The sequence below is a fragment of the Echeneis naucrates genome, chromosome 10 (assembly GCF_900963305.1).
Source record: "Echeneis naucrates chromosome 10, fEcheNa1.1, whole genome shotgun sequence".
NCBI classification, from domain to species: Eukaryota; Metazoa; Chordata; class Actinopteri; order Carangiformes; family Echeneidae; genus Echeneis; species Echeneis naucrates.
In genome coordinates, this window is record NC_042520.1 from 3,188,347 (window position 1) to 3,203,060 (window position 14,714).

Here is a 14,714-nt window from a genome sequence, read left to right on the forward strand (position 1 = left end):
TGCTCCAAAACGTCAGCTGACCTATCGTTGTTACAAGTGCTGCCCAAAGTCTCTCTTTCATATCTACACAGGTTAACCAGTTTGTTCGACACTTAGCATTAAAAAAGGTTGTGACAGAATTTGAATCTTGTTTCTGCTAAAACCATCTCTGGAGCCAGATTTCCCTGTTTGTTCATCACATACAGTCACCATTTATAAGAGCTTACCATCTGGCCTGGAATGTCTCAACGTTGAAACGGGGTCATTAATAATCTATTAGAACACACAATTCCTATTAGTTGCTTCTTTTTCCCTCTATTGATCAACTTTGTTTTTCTGTGAAATAGAAAGCTGAAAAAATATCACCATGGTGAATGGAAAACGATCACACAGCATGTTTGCCGTCGAGATGAGTCATCTTGGTGATTACACCCAAAATTTGGAAATGAGTTCACGCCACTGTGTCATGAAGTAGATTTCCTGTTTTGATTTTCAGCAAAAGTTTATGTCTAAAGATTGTCATGTTGTGAAACCTCCCATTGATTGTTGATTGTTCATTCAGGGGTTTTATCAAATGCTTGCCCCCCCCCCCCGCGCCGCCTTGCCCCTCTTCCTGTTCTCATATAGGGCTCACAGGCCATATGCCCCAGTTTCACTCGACATATCCAACACACACGCACAGTATTCACGCGCACATACACACACGGATACCGAACACATCACCCACAGTTCTCCAGAAGATTCAGCAGATGGTGTGAGGAACATGGTGGAGGTCGACTCGTGAGCCGCTTCGCTGACTCTGACTTCCATGTTTCCGGTTGTCTGAGCTTTTCCACCACAGAAGATCCGAATGAATTCACGAGGCCTCGTTTTACAGCCTTTTACTGTTTTGCGGTGGAAGTGCAGGAGGAAGGGATGGATCTAAAACTGAGACTGATTTAGCAAAGTGGTGGTCTTTTATCATGTTATTTTAATTTTTGTCCAACACACAGAGACTGACAGAGACTCACACTCAGACCTACAGAACCGAACCTGCGACCTTCTTGTTGTGGCGGCACTGTGCAGCCACGCTGCTCGAGTTTTAAAACACGTACAATATCTTTGTTAATTTGTTGGAATAGAAGATTGACAAGCTCCACTCCACACTCCTGTAACCACAACGCCTCCACGTCACTGCAAGGTCAGAGGTCAAACCGCTGGACGACGTTTTTCATCTGGTGCTTTTTTTTTTTTTTTAAATCCAGCAATCACCTCATGGAATATTTTATGACTCAGAGACCTTACATTGTTTCCATCCTCCCGCCCTTTTATTGGCACTTTTACTACCACCACAGATTGTTACGACATTGAATTGGGGATACGGTTGTTCCTGTCCCTTTCATTTGGCAGATACAAACTGTTTGTGGCAGAGAAAAAAAGAGAATGAAACTGTTTTACTGTCCAACACAAAAATGAATCTTACAAGTGCTGAGACGTCGACAGATGCTTCCAAGCAGGAATGTGAAGAAAATAAATGAATCTTCACAGCAACCAAGTCAGACAGATACATATATAACATTAGATAAAAAAAATATGCTTGGACAGAGTTGGGTTAACTCGTTCAAAACTCAAACTTTAGCTGCCTGAACTGAGCATGTAAACGTATCATAGGAAAAACATCTAATCTGCCAACCAACGCTGTTAAAAAAATCAATAAATAGGGATCAGCACACAGTTCAGCATCACTAGAGGCCAAAATGACTGATTGAATGGGTTCATTGTGCACTCAAATAAAGACAAAAAAAGCATTATATTAACTATAAAAAACAACAGAATCAGTATATTAACTGGCCAAGAAAATAACTTCAGTCATGTGTATTAGAATAAGATTCTTCATGTGCTTTTTGTAAAAACTCATTAAATGCTTTTAGCCCCTAAATATTAAAATTGAATCTACTGAGATCTGAGTCAAAGGGACCATGATGGCTTGGCGTCTCCTCAGCTCTTTATGTGGGCTCCTCAGCTCGAGGGGAAGTTTTTTGTTTTTTTTTTTCTCCTCTAACAAGAATCAGCTTTTCACAATTTAACAAGAAGCAATCTTTATATAAGAAGCATCTCAATGCCGGTGTATGTCCGCTCAGCGTGCCAGTGTTGGTGGCTGTCGCCGCTGACCGAGAGCTATAGAAAAACCTCGGCAGGCCCTCTGTATCTCTGAATACGGCATTGTTACTTCTGACTGTACACAGAGGAGAGGCATTGTATAAAACCCAGATGGGTTCAATTGTAAAATGGCCGCAGTATATTAGGCTGCAACGACGTCCCACATTCAACATGATTCCTGAGTGTTATCGAGACAATACTGAATGACCGACACTAATATCGCTTTCTCTCCTCTTTGTCTCCATTCTTGAGGGGGAAAACGTTATGTTTACATCCCCAATAAACAGCATGCATGTTGGAATCTGACGTTATGTACAATGATAACATGAAATCCAGCTAATCAACATTTTCTGTTTTTACAAACAATATTAGTGACTAAATGTCCCGACAAAGCCGACATGAGCACGTGTTTTCATGCACTGACTCTTATTTTAACCATAAAGGTTTTTTGCAACGGATCCCTTCTAGCTGCAGGAGTGAGTTTTATTTAGATTAGTTGGTATATCTATGCTGTTAATCATCAGCAAACTAAATATCAACCCTTTTTGTAAGTGGTTTTGTATCAAAATGAAAAAAAAAAAAATCTATTTTGTTTAAAGGCCCATGTACATCCATGAAATGTGTCACGAGACAAGTAAATAAGATTCAGTGGAGTCATGAAGCTCTGGAGAGAAACATAAAGGAAGTGAGACGCCGAAACACACCCACTCTTTTCCAAACTGGAACTAAACCTGCAGCATTAAATATTTTAATCTGTGTGAAAAAGAGAATAAAAGCTTGGTGTGGGTGGCTGTGGGCCTGAAATGTCCCTCAACAGTCTTTTGTGTTCTCTACTTAATCTGTCCCATTTCTTTGGTTTGAAACAACAATAAGGGAACACAGGCCATGTTCTAGTTAAAAAAAAAAAAAAAAAAAAAAAAAAAGCCTAATTTACCACCAACAAAGACAATTAACATGCTTTTTTGTTTTTACTATCGGGATTTTTGGGACCTGCATAGAAAAAGCAGTATGGGTGCAAAAGCTCTGTTGTCGCTTAGCGAAAGTGGAAATGTTGATAAACACAATGAATAGCATTCCCACAAAACACACAATTCTCTGTACCTGGTTTCAACGTTGAGCCCACTTTAAGTGATTATTGCATATTGGTTGTGAGTCAAAGTACAGGTACTCCTTGTGAAATATTACTCCAATACAAGTAAAAGTAGCTTCGTCAAAATATTACTTAAGTAAAAGTGCAAAAGTATTTGCTTAAGAAATACCTCAGGAAATACAGGAAAGGAAAGTGGCTTTTTTTTTCACTGATGTGATTCTGCTGCAGACAAAGATATCTTCAGTTAAAGAGGCCCTACAAGAACTGGTCTGTGGACGGATCCGGTCCAGTTCAGAGGTCTGCAGCTCCGGTCCTGGAGGGCCACTGTCCTGCTCCAGCACACCTGATTCAAATGATCAGCTCGTCTGATCAGGAGTCACTCATTTGAATCAGGAAACATCCAGAACCGGATTTGGAGACCTCTGGTCCAGTCTCTTGTCTACAAAAACGTATTTTATATGGACACGATAAACACAGTCTCAAACTCAGGCTGTCTGGGGGTCCGGTCTCTGCTGGTTGTGCTGTGTGTTACCTCGTGTTGCTGTCTCTGCTGTGTGCTCCATGTCCAGTTCCTCCTCTGCCTCCTTTCATGATCGTACTTCTTGTCATAGATTCAGGATGACGGCAAAAGGCGAGAATTAGTGAGCTAGAGTCGCGGCTCCGCACATTAGCTAGCTCAGCTGATGCTATAAAGCTAAGTCTGTTTGACCTTAGCTTGGCTCGTTGACGCTGGTAACCATGGTAACTAGCGGTCCAGGCTGAACACGTTCAAACATCACAACACAGGACTTTTAGGAGTTTCATCACACTGACTATACAGCTTACAGCGTCTACACGCCATTCACCGGAGAGAGGGACAAACACGCAACACAACATGCTACGTGCTGACTACGTCACACATTACCCACAAGGCCACCCCCTCAAAGGGGAACGCTCAGGCCAGATAATATTCAAGTAAAGTATATATCCTCAAAAACGGTGCTTACGTAAATTTACTTCGTTACTGTCGGCGTCTGTGTTTCTTCAGGAATTCAGTGCCTGTTGTCTTGCTGCTGCGCTTCGAGGTAAACAGTTTGTAATTTTTCTTGTTACAGGAGCGCAGAAAGTTTGGGAGGGATTGAATCAATTTGTCTGACGGGCGTCACAACGGCGCCACCAGGCTGCTCCGTTTCACCTTCTCCCACAAAGGCTTGAGGTTTTTGTGGGAAAGAGGTGATCTAGCAACGCACCGCAGGAGCAAAAATCCTCTGCAGACCAGACTGTCTCATTTACAGTGGCGGCGAAAGGCCACGCCTTTGACGACCATTTCCTGTGACAGCTCTGTCCCATAAACCTGTTCACCAACTGGATTCGTGTGGCACGTTGGTGCTGTCTACGCAGCCCGGTGTTGTGACCGTGTGTGGGAGGAAAAAGGAAATGATTTTGGAAATAAAATGGTGTTCAAAAAATATAACGACATGGTGTGAAAACTGTGAAGACAAAAAAAGATGTTATTAAAGTTGCAATTTTCACTTATGCTGGGAATATGATGGAAAAAAAACCAAACAAACATTGCTGAAAGCATAAAAAAAAAGAAAAGAAAATAGGACAGGAGGGAGTGAAATATGTTAGTGTTGGTTTTGATAAACGTTTTACAATTTTGAGTTTGGATTTTGAAAGAGAACTGCCTCTAAACGCGAGCTTTCAGCGTGCAGTGATGTAGCATTCAAAGTTCAAGCCTCTTCTGTATGATATTAGCACATATTGATAGTTTATTTCATAACGCAGGGTGACTAAAGATCTTGAAAAGCTGATTTTTTTCTTCTTCTTCTTGGTAACCTTTCAAAAACTTCATGGCTGACCTGGAACAACATTTTCTAATTTTAGCTACAAGTTCAGGCCTTTGAATGGAATGGAAAGGGATTAATCTCACTTTTCCAGCTGTCTGTGTTGCATATTTGCTTCAGATTGGTCGGCTCATTATGTAAATGGGGTAAAATGGTTTAGTTCCCTCTTTCTGCGCTCATTTCCATGTATTTACATTTGCAGTCAAAGCATTAAGATGATCCTCTTAAGTTATTTACGATGTGTGGAACAGTATGGCCTTAAAACACCGAGATTACCACAATTCCAGCCAACGACCTGTGAAACGTGTGGCCCATAACAATAAGAGAGATGTTACGACACACGGCAGTGACTCAGAATAATTTCATATGTTTCAAATTAGAGACTTGGGGGACAGAAAGCGCATCTGTGATTAGTTTTCATCCACCTTCATTCTCACACTCTGTGGCCGAGGTGGAAAGAAACATATTTTGAATTTCACACATTTAGACTCAGATTTTGACCAAAGAGTTCATTCTTTAATCCGACTTCTTTTTACTGCAGCAGATCTCGACGATGCTCCTCCTACAGTTAAATTTGTATAATAAGGCATTTTACTGCATCTGACTTCGGCTGCCCCTCCCAAAGCTTTACGCAAGTCGACACCTCCTGCGAGGCGGCGGCCATTAAGTCAACAAATTAATCCAAGTGGAAAAGAGAGGAGAAAAGTTAGAGAGCGCAGCGACCTCTGAACTTCTGGGCCAGTGAACACTTGAGTGAGTGTGTGTGTGTGACTGTGTGTGACAGTGAGGGGTTAACCAAAGAATGCATGAAGTCTGGTGGTACCTCGGGATAATTGAGCCATTTGTTGCAAGGTCACTGCAGAGCGAACCCCCCCCCCCCCCCAAAAAAAAAACCCTGCTATCAGCAGACTTGACCAGTGTTGTCGTCTATGACAGAGAGCTTTGGTGCAGCCACGGACATAAAAAACACATCAGCAATGTGCAAAAGTTTTTAAATTAATCAGCAGACCAAATATTTCCTTGTGGAAAAAACAAGTGGGGTTATTGATTTACTTAGCATTTTAAATTTAATTATTCCTTTTAGAATGAGGTGATTTATATAGCATGCACCTAATCTCACTGTTTCTGCTTTATTTTCTCTTTTCGACTTCATGAGAGTGGAAAGGTGCATTTAATTTCCAATATTCAGTTAACTCCTACGCTGATCGTAGCGAAATGGTTAAAATAACGATTGTGCTATATTTCTCTTCGGTTCAAAGCTCAGTTCAGACGGCTTCTTCACGTCCAAAGAGGAAGTACAGCCAACAGGAGCGCCTGGTCAACCGTCGCTCTAATTGACTTTACGGCCGCCGCAAACACAAATTGCAGCCTCAGTTGAGTGTGTGTCCTTTAAACGACCGGTATCACGGTCGTAAAATCAAGCAACGGAGCAAAGCGCAGCAGGAAATGCTGAGCGGAGGTCAACAAACATTTAGAAACTGGCACCAAAAGAAAAGTTTTATTTGTTTCATTGCACAGAGTCCCTTTTAATTAAAAGATTTCTGCCCACAAAGTTTGGCATTATCGTATTTTAGAGCAGAGCAGCGGCTTTCATAGCAATTCGGTATCTGTTTGCAATTACACAAAGCAACCAGTTCTGGTACACTGCTCGCAATTTTTGCTTTTTATTTGATGGAAAGCAAAACAATTGAATAGTTAAAGAACACCACTACATTTAACTCATATGTTTGGGTAATTAGTTGTTGGAGTATTTTTTCCAACTGTATATTTTTGGTGTATCTAAAGTTATGCGGCAGCAGCTGGTCACTGCATGGCTCTTTATTTCATATCTGACAGTATGTGTATCCCACCTTTGACCTTTTCTTTCTGAAATGTATGTTGAATTTACGAGCACAAGTGCTCAACTTTTCATCTCGTCAATCACTTTAAAGAGCTTTCGTTGTCGTTGTCAATATACGGCTGATTAATTGAATCTGTCCACAGCTTAAACGTAAATCTAATACTGACATGTTCTTGGTTCTGTTTTCTTCTTTACTAAATCCTTGAGCTGCTGTGAATGTTGGACCACATTCACACCGACTGTGTGCAGGTCAGGTCAGTGCACTGCCGTCGACCTTCAGGACTGTTTAACCATTCATGGACAATTGATTTTTTCATCCGTCATTCTCGCTGAATGCAACCTGTTAAAGTTGATGCGCAGTGGGTTTGTAAGCAGGAAGGGACAGACGAGCTGCCCCAAAGCAGAGTCTAGATGGAAGAATTTCCAATTTGCAAAATAATATCACAGTCGTTAAAGGAATAACATCATGAACGCATTGGTTCACGCTCGGCTTGTCTCCAAACTTTGATCAGACCTTCCACATCCACCGCCAGAGGTGAGATTTTAAAAAAGTCCTGCTGCCCACATACAAAGAGCCATTTCCATTTCCCAGAGGGCTTAGAGGGTCAAACATTTGGGCCACAGACTGAAAAGCATTTTGGAATTTGGAAAAAAACGGCTGTAACCTGCTCTGTGGCGGTTACGTAACAGGAACACAACAGGCTGGTATTTTTAAAAGTCAGCCGTGCTGACAGGTGGAGGAACAAACATCGCACGCCTTCTCCTTCGGCAGATTTCTCATTAAAGATGCACCGAACTCCGTGAACTGTTTTACAGTGATCCTGTCGCCTTGTCCTAGATTTCTGGAGATGGCGTGCCGCTGTAAGACGCCTTTCACTGTTGTTTTAGAATCAATTATTCAGAGGAGCTATGAATTTACAATGAATGCTTTCGGTTGAGTTTGAAAACAGGAAGCTGGAGTGATACCGTAACCTCACAGCTTCTGAGCCGCTTGTCTTAATTTTTGTTCGTTGATGAAGATGACCGACTAACACTTTAAATTAATTCATTCCTTAATTTATTGAATTAATTGTAGCATTTTGAAGTAGTTTACACGCAGATAACCGTCATAAATGAACCTGTATTGTCCGATAATGCCGTTATGATGATGTTAAGAAGGAAAGTTGGAAACTGTCGCACTTCTTCTTTGGTTGGTTACGATCTGGCTGATTGTTTGACTGCTGGAGTTTCTTTCTGAATTTTAATTTGTTGTTTGTTGTTGTTTTTTTTTAAGTGCAAAAACATGATTGAAGTTGTAATAATTTAGAATTACCCCAAAACTTCAACCCATGAGAACTAAGAGTCAGTATCTAAGAGCTCTTAAAGGTCCCATATTGTAGAAAGTGAGGGATCCAAGTCTTTCAGTTCAGTAAATGGAGGTGTTGAATAAATACTGAGAAATTATCAAAATGTTCAATCCAATGTCAGGGCTTCTGTGACTTTGTGACATCACACACACAAAAAAAAACAAACAGCATGGCCCATCCTAATTTGCTAAATTTCATTTTTCGTATTCACTTGTCTCCCTTCTGATTGGCTGACCTCCCTGTTGTAGCCAGAACGCCACAGAGACACCAGACATATGAGAAAACTACGCTGAGATAATATTTGGGACTAAAAGTGAGAAATACGTCAAACTTAAAGTAAAACACCAGAAAAGAGTAACGTCTTGCACCTTGAAAACGATAAATCTGAGGAAATCCCATCTTTTATTTCCTGGAATCTGGATTAACAGGACAAACTGAGAAATTAAGGGATGTGGAGGTATCGCTGACGGTGACGGAGCCTCTGCGTTAATGCAGTGAACACTATAGTTTGGATGTCAAGCTGTGCCATGACTCCACACACAGACACACACATTCTCTCCAGGGACATAAATATTTCATTGTTGTCGTTAGTTCCAGTCTGCTGAGCCGGACAAACCCACAGCAAAGGAGCAAATACCAGTTTCTAGAAAAAGAGGGATGTGAGTTCATGACCTATATACACAATTTAAAGTCCATAAAAGCAAAGGGGATCTAAAGGGAAGTCTTCTGTGGTCAAATCCAAATTTAGGAAATTAATTAAAAGCTCACTAGTCTCAGCTACGTCAGCCTAATTCCGTTATTTAAATGTGTTTGTCCCTGAAGGAGTTAATATTTACACTGTTGGATTCAAAACAAAGTCAGATAAATAAATAAATAAATAAATAAATAAAGCTGATTTAATCTTCCGATTTAATTTATCATCTTACAACATGTATCTACACCACAGCGCAGATACGAGTCCCCTGAAGTCAGAGATGTTACAGCTCTGATTTATGGTTTATGGAGTTCAGTGTTTCTACTTTTCCCAGTGCAATTTTATTTGATTTATACAAATTTTCACAATAAAGCAACAAACCCAGCTCTTTCATTCCGAATATATACAGCTGCAGCACGAAGCCAGGACCAAATGTACTGTATCAACACCAGAGAGTGGGTGGAGACCAAAACAGAGCTTATATTAGAGTCATATTAATGTTGTGTTGACAGCAGCCAAAAATTAGCTACCACAGCCTTAGGTTTAATAAACTACAACTGCTAAACTCAAAATGTGTGAGCATGTTTGAATTTTGCTAACAATAGCAAAGTATTGTACTACCGGCTTATCTGCTTAAAGGCACCATTATGTTTGTGAGGAAGTGAGAGAGACTGATTCATATCTGAGCTGGGATGTGCTATTAGTCTGAAACTCTCATTTAGCTTAATAAAGGAACAAGATAGCTTGTACGTATGTGCAGTTAACAATAGTTGCCCACTAAGAGGTGGAAAGCGATGCCATTGTTAAGTTCTTGAGTTAGCATGCTAACCTGCTAGCCCTGGCCCTAAACTGCCCCTTTGATGAAGGTTGATTTCTTTTGGTTGAGAGGTGTTTGAAGACATGAGAGCGACAGTCAGAAGGAGCCAAACAAAATGCTTTGTACACCCGAACGTGCCACGCCGACCTCCTCTGCCCTCCAGTAACCCCAGATCTGCTGAGTGAGTGACCTCTGACCTCCATCTAAACAACCGACCTCTTTGTCCTCACGAAGATGCTGGATTTTCAAAACGGCTCAAAAATGCAACTCCTCTCCAAAATATCCCGCGCCCATCCCTGAAAGTGTGAGATCTCAGAACATCCAAAAACCTTATTGTTCCAATTTTCTCAGGCTGGTAAATACGTTTGATTTATCTGCCTTAAATCATTAAAGTGCTGAAAGAGCTCTTATTCATTCCATAGAATCCAGTTTTGGCAGGCACAATCCAAAATAACATCCTGCTATTCATTATCAGTTAAGTGCATCTAGGATATATGAGAGTATGTCACATATATTAACTAAAATATGAGAAAAAATGAAGCACGTGATTGATGAATGCAATTTGTTAAAGTATCATAAGCTAATTGAAAAGGATTCAAACCGCCCTTTAAAAAGGCACGACGGTTTAATTTAGCTCTTTTTTTTTTTTTATGAGTGGACATATCCCGTTTCCCGTTTAAAGTAAATACCAAAATATACTGCTGATGTATTTATCAGCAGGTCCGTCTCTCTCTCCCATCGGTGGGAGGCTTTTCTGAGAAACACAACATAATTTTCTGCTTCCAAACGCTGTGCAGCTCAGCAGCCTTGAAACTGCCAAGCTTGCTCCCTCGTGTTGCGAGGGGTCAATCGTCTGAATCATGCAGTTTTGCCCGTCAACTGCCTGTGTATGATCCTGGGAGGACTTGTCTGATCTGACGGGAAAGCAAATAAAATCTTTATTTACTCCAAAGGGCCCTGGGCTCGCAAGCCGTCAGGGGGCAAGCAGCATTTTCTGAAAACTGATGTGAAACTAAAGCAGGAGAAGATATATTTAAAAAATATATAAACGTTTGTTGTCGAAACACCACGGGTATACTTATAATGTTCATAATTATTATTATACTTAATTGTTATAATTCTGATAATGAGAGAAGTGAAATAACCTCAAATTTCACTTTGTATTCACAGAGATAAATACTAAAAGAAAAAAAAAAAAATGTAATTCTGCATTAAATGACTATCCATGTTTAAACTACACATTATTACTTTTGCATAATTTGCAGAGAATTGAGTCGAGAATCTCCAGTTATGGTTGGTACCTTTAAATCTTTACTCCCTTTTAAGGTAAACACCACTGTTGGCATGCAAATGTCAACTTTACTGTCAATTTCTGCTGTATACAGCAGACACACACACTTTCGTGGACCAAGCAGTCCAAGCACAAGGACGCTGGGTTAAAGTTGAGAAAAACTTTGAGGAGAAAGGTGTTGATAGAGTCAAGAAATGAAGATAATCAAATGAATAGACTTAAACAGCTCGACCAAACGGACCTCTGCAGAAAAATAACAACAATACAAAACGTGAACATCCTGAAATGAGGCATGAGAGGAACTTATATGCTAAAGGAGTGAACCAACAAACATACGCAGGAGGTAAGACTTAAAAAAACACTATGACTCAACACAAACTAGCCAGGCTCAGGCTCCACCCCCCCCCCCTCCAATTCTTGGCCAAACTCAAGACAACGAAAGAGGAATTAGTAACTTAATCAAACCGAAATGGAATATGCCAACAAGGGAGTGTCGAAGTGATATTAAAGTAAATTCCAGATCAAACTCGTTCTGTTGGTTGTATTGAAGCAATAGCACATTCAAGTGTGTGTGTCTAACATCACACGCAGGGAAAAGCCCACAGTGCAGACAAAATACGAAGAAGTGTAAATACACTCAAGTCTAAAACACAAAAACACAATGCCATTGTGACGGTGGTGCTAGCAAGCTAGCAGCAAGCAGGCCCAGCGTGCTGTTAACGTCTCATCTGATTTATTTTTGCACTTCTGCACACACACACACACACACACACACATTGTCGTATATAATGCACAACGCTGGCAGTAGAGTTGCCCCCCTCCTGTGATTGTAAATAGGCGTTTACAGGCCTGCAGCTTCAGGTTCTCTGATTGCCAATTACATTTTACTCAGAGGGAGAGAGAGTGATGTGCCGCAGCTTCAGTTATCATGGTCAGCATCCTCATTGTTTATTATTACCACGTTATCATTCCGGGTGGTGAAATATTGATTTTTCTTGTCATTGTGTAGAAGTCGCTCCTGTCCTCTGTGACTATGACACCGTGTTTGTTCTGCAGGGACGTGCGCCGACATTTTGAGAACCTCACTTCATTGTCGGCGTCGGCATGCTACGACTGGAGAAGCACACACTCGTCTCATTTGTATGCACTTGCACACTTGCACACACACATGCACTGACCTTGTGTAACCCTTGATGTTGAACAGCAAACATTTTTGGCTTGTTGGAGCAACGAACACGCAGGTGTCGTTATACTTTTATTTATTAAGAGCGTTAATTGCAACTGCATTGCACATGTGGATGAGCTAATTCCAGGTCTGCTGGAAAAATAAATAGAGCTGTTAAATTTGCTAAAACTGTTTCCCTTCCGCATTTCTTAGTAACAGTCTGTGATGTTTCCAGTGTTGTGAGTTCTTCTCCTTAACGCTCCAAAGTTCGAGATAGCACTTACTACTTTTTGGTATATTTGATCTACTCGGATTTATGAAATAAATGTAATAATTATTTGCCAACCTAAAGCTTTAGTGTTTTATCTCGCTTGAAAGCTGCTTTTGGGGGTTAAAAAGCGTATGAATGAATAAATAGAAACATCAATATAAGTCTATTTGCGGGAGAATTTTTAGGTTAATTTGATCAATTTAAACAAATACACTATATACTGTTTATATATTTATGGATTTCCTTTGTAACTTGTTTTGATTTATAAGACAATTATTTGTTGTCTCGAGCATGGTCGGTGTGCTTTGTCTTTTTTTTTTTCTAAAAGCATATTTATAACTCATTTTACTTCAAGTAAAACATCAAATATTTTGATAAAACAGCAGTGTCTTCATGGCGTCATCTCAAACTTTTCTTTAATTGTCCCTGTCAATGTTTCCATTGTGAACAATAAAACAAAAAAGACCCAATATGAACCTTTATTTATTTATTAGTCATATCTAACTAGCTAATTAGCTTTTTGTCGAAAGCGAATATGAGCTCCAAGATATGATATAATATTACATGGTTTCCATGGGCACAGATTCTGCTGCAGGACTAATATGAGGATAATGACATTTCCTAAATCCGAGGGAACATTACAAAGCTTCATTGCATTTCAAAAACAGCAACCACAAAACTGAAAACGAATTTCACCTCTCCAGTCTCCTTAAAGCTAAACAGCTGATTAATGTGAACCAATTAACTAAAATCCCCCTTAGTTTGTGCCTCAGTTTCAGTCAAATATGCAAGAACAGCCACAGAAACTGCCATCCTCGCTTATTACGCCGCTTCGGAGCGGCAGCCAAACTCAGAAAGAAGAAGAGACACAGAACAGGGGATAGATGGACCGATCCAACTGAATTTTCTAAAGCAAAGCCGGTGTTCTCAAGCCAAACCCCAATCACCCAAAAGTGCGTCATCACACTCATAATAACACGGTGGAGAATATTTCTGAATATTCACAAAAGGGGGAATAATCACGACGAGTCATACTGGTCCAGCCTCCCGAGGACTGTAGCTTGGACCGGTTGGTATTTAGTCGGCAGGAAAACAAAAGAAATGGCTGTAATTATGTGATTACGGCAGATTGGTGAGCACGGATGAGAAAAAATATACACATTAAGCTCAGTGTGAAAAAAAAAAAAAAAAAAGGAATTAACAGCAACATGAGTTTTTCTTTGGGGACAAGGAAACTTGTAACTTGGCTCCCGCCGATCCTGGAACGGCAGGAAAATTGGAAAGTCCTCCTCGTTTCTTAGCTGCGCGCTCTCCAAAAACTGGCCGCATAACATGTATTTGTCCGTGTTTGGTGTGGTCAAAAAATGTGTCTGTACTACTGTAGGAAGGATTTATTCCTATTTAAGAAACAAAAGTCCAGATCAAAGTGACACATCTGCCAAACTGCCACCACGTCTAAACATTATAATCGTGTCAGCATGATGTCATTTTCGTCCAAAAAATACATTGGTAAAGATAAAACTCGCAACTGTCGCACAATCTTATGCTCACAGCTAAATGAATGTGGCCCATAACTGTCCCACATACTTATTTTACTTTGGCCCAGCACACACGCTGGGTACCACAGCCTGAATGTGGCCTTTTGTGCATTGTGATTATCAGATTTTACTTCCACTTCTGAACCCTTTCTGGAGCACGTGCGAGCACAATGTTATGGCTTTCTGCCAGTAACCAAAGAAGAAGAGCCAATATCTGCCCAGATGTAGCAGCAGATGGACCAAACCTCGAGCCAAGTTTGTCACACGTTGGTCGAGAAGTTTCATCCGGCTCAAAAGCCTGAAACAAATTCCTCTCCAAACCGTTTGTCCTTCCCCTCGACGGAAAACGTGACTAGGTCAAGGAATGATGTGCAGGTAGAAATCAACCGCACGTCGTGTTCTACAAACTCACTAATATCTGACACGATGAGAGCTAATGCTAATGATTCAGCCACTTAGCATCACATTAAAAACGCTGTCAGGCAAAATGGAAACCTGATGTTGTTCTGACTGAAGAAAACATACTTTCTAAATGCTCTCTAATAGTGAATATGTGGTTAATAATTACATCGACACAGTTTTTACTCCTCCTGGAGTTTGTGCTATTTGTCGCTTAAAATCAGAGTTTGCTCACATTAAATAGGTGGGTCATGTTGTAGACTCCAACACTGGCAGCTCTGAAGGTCGAGAAACTTTAAAGGAAATAACTTATAATGAT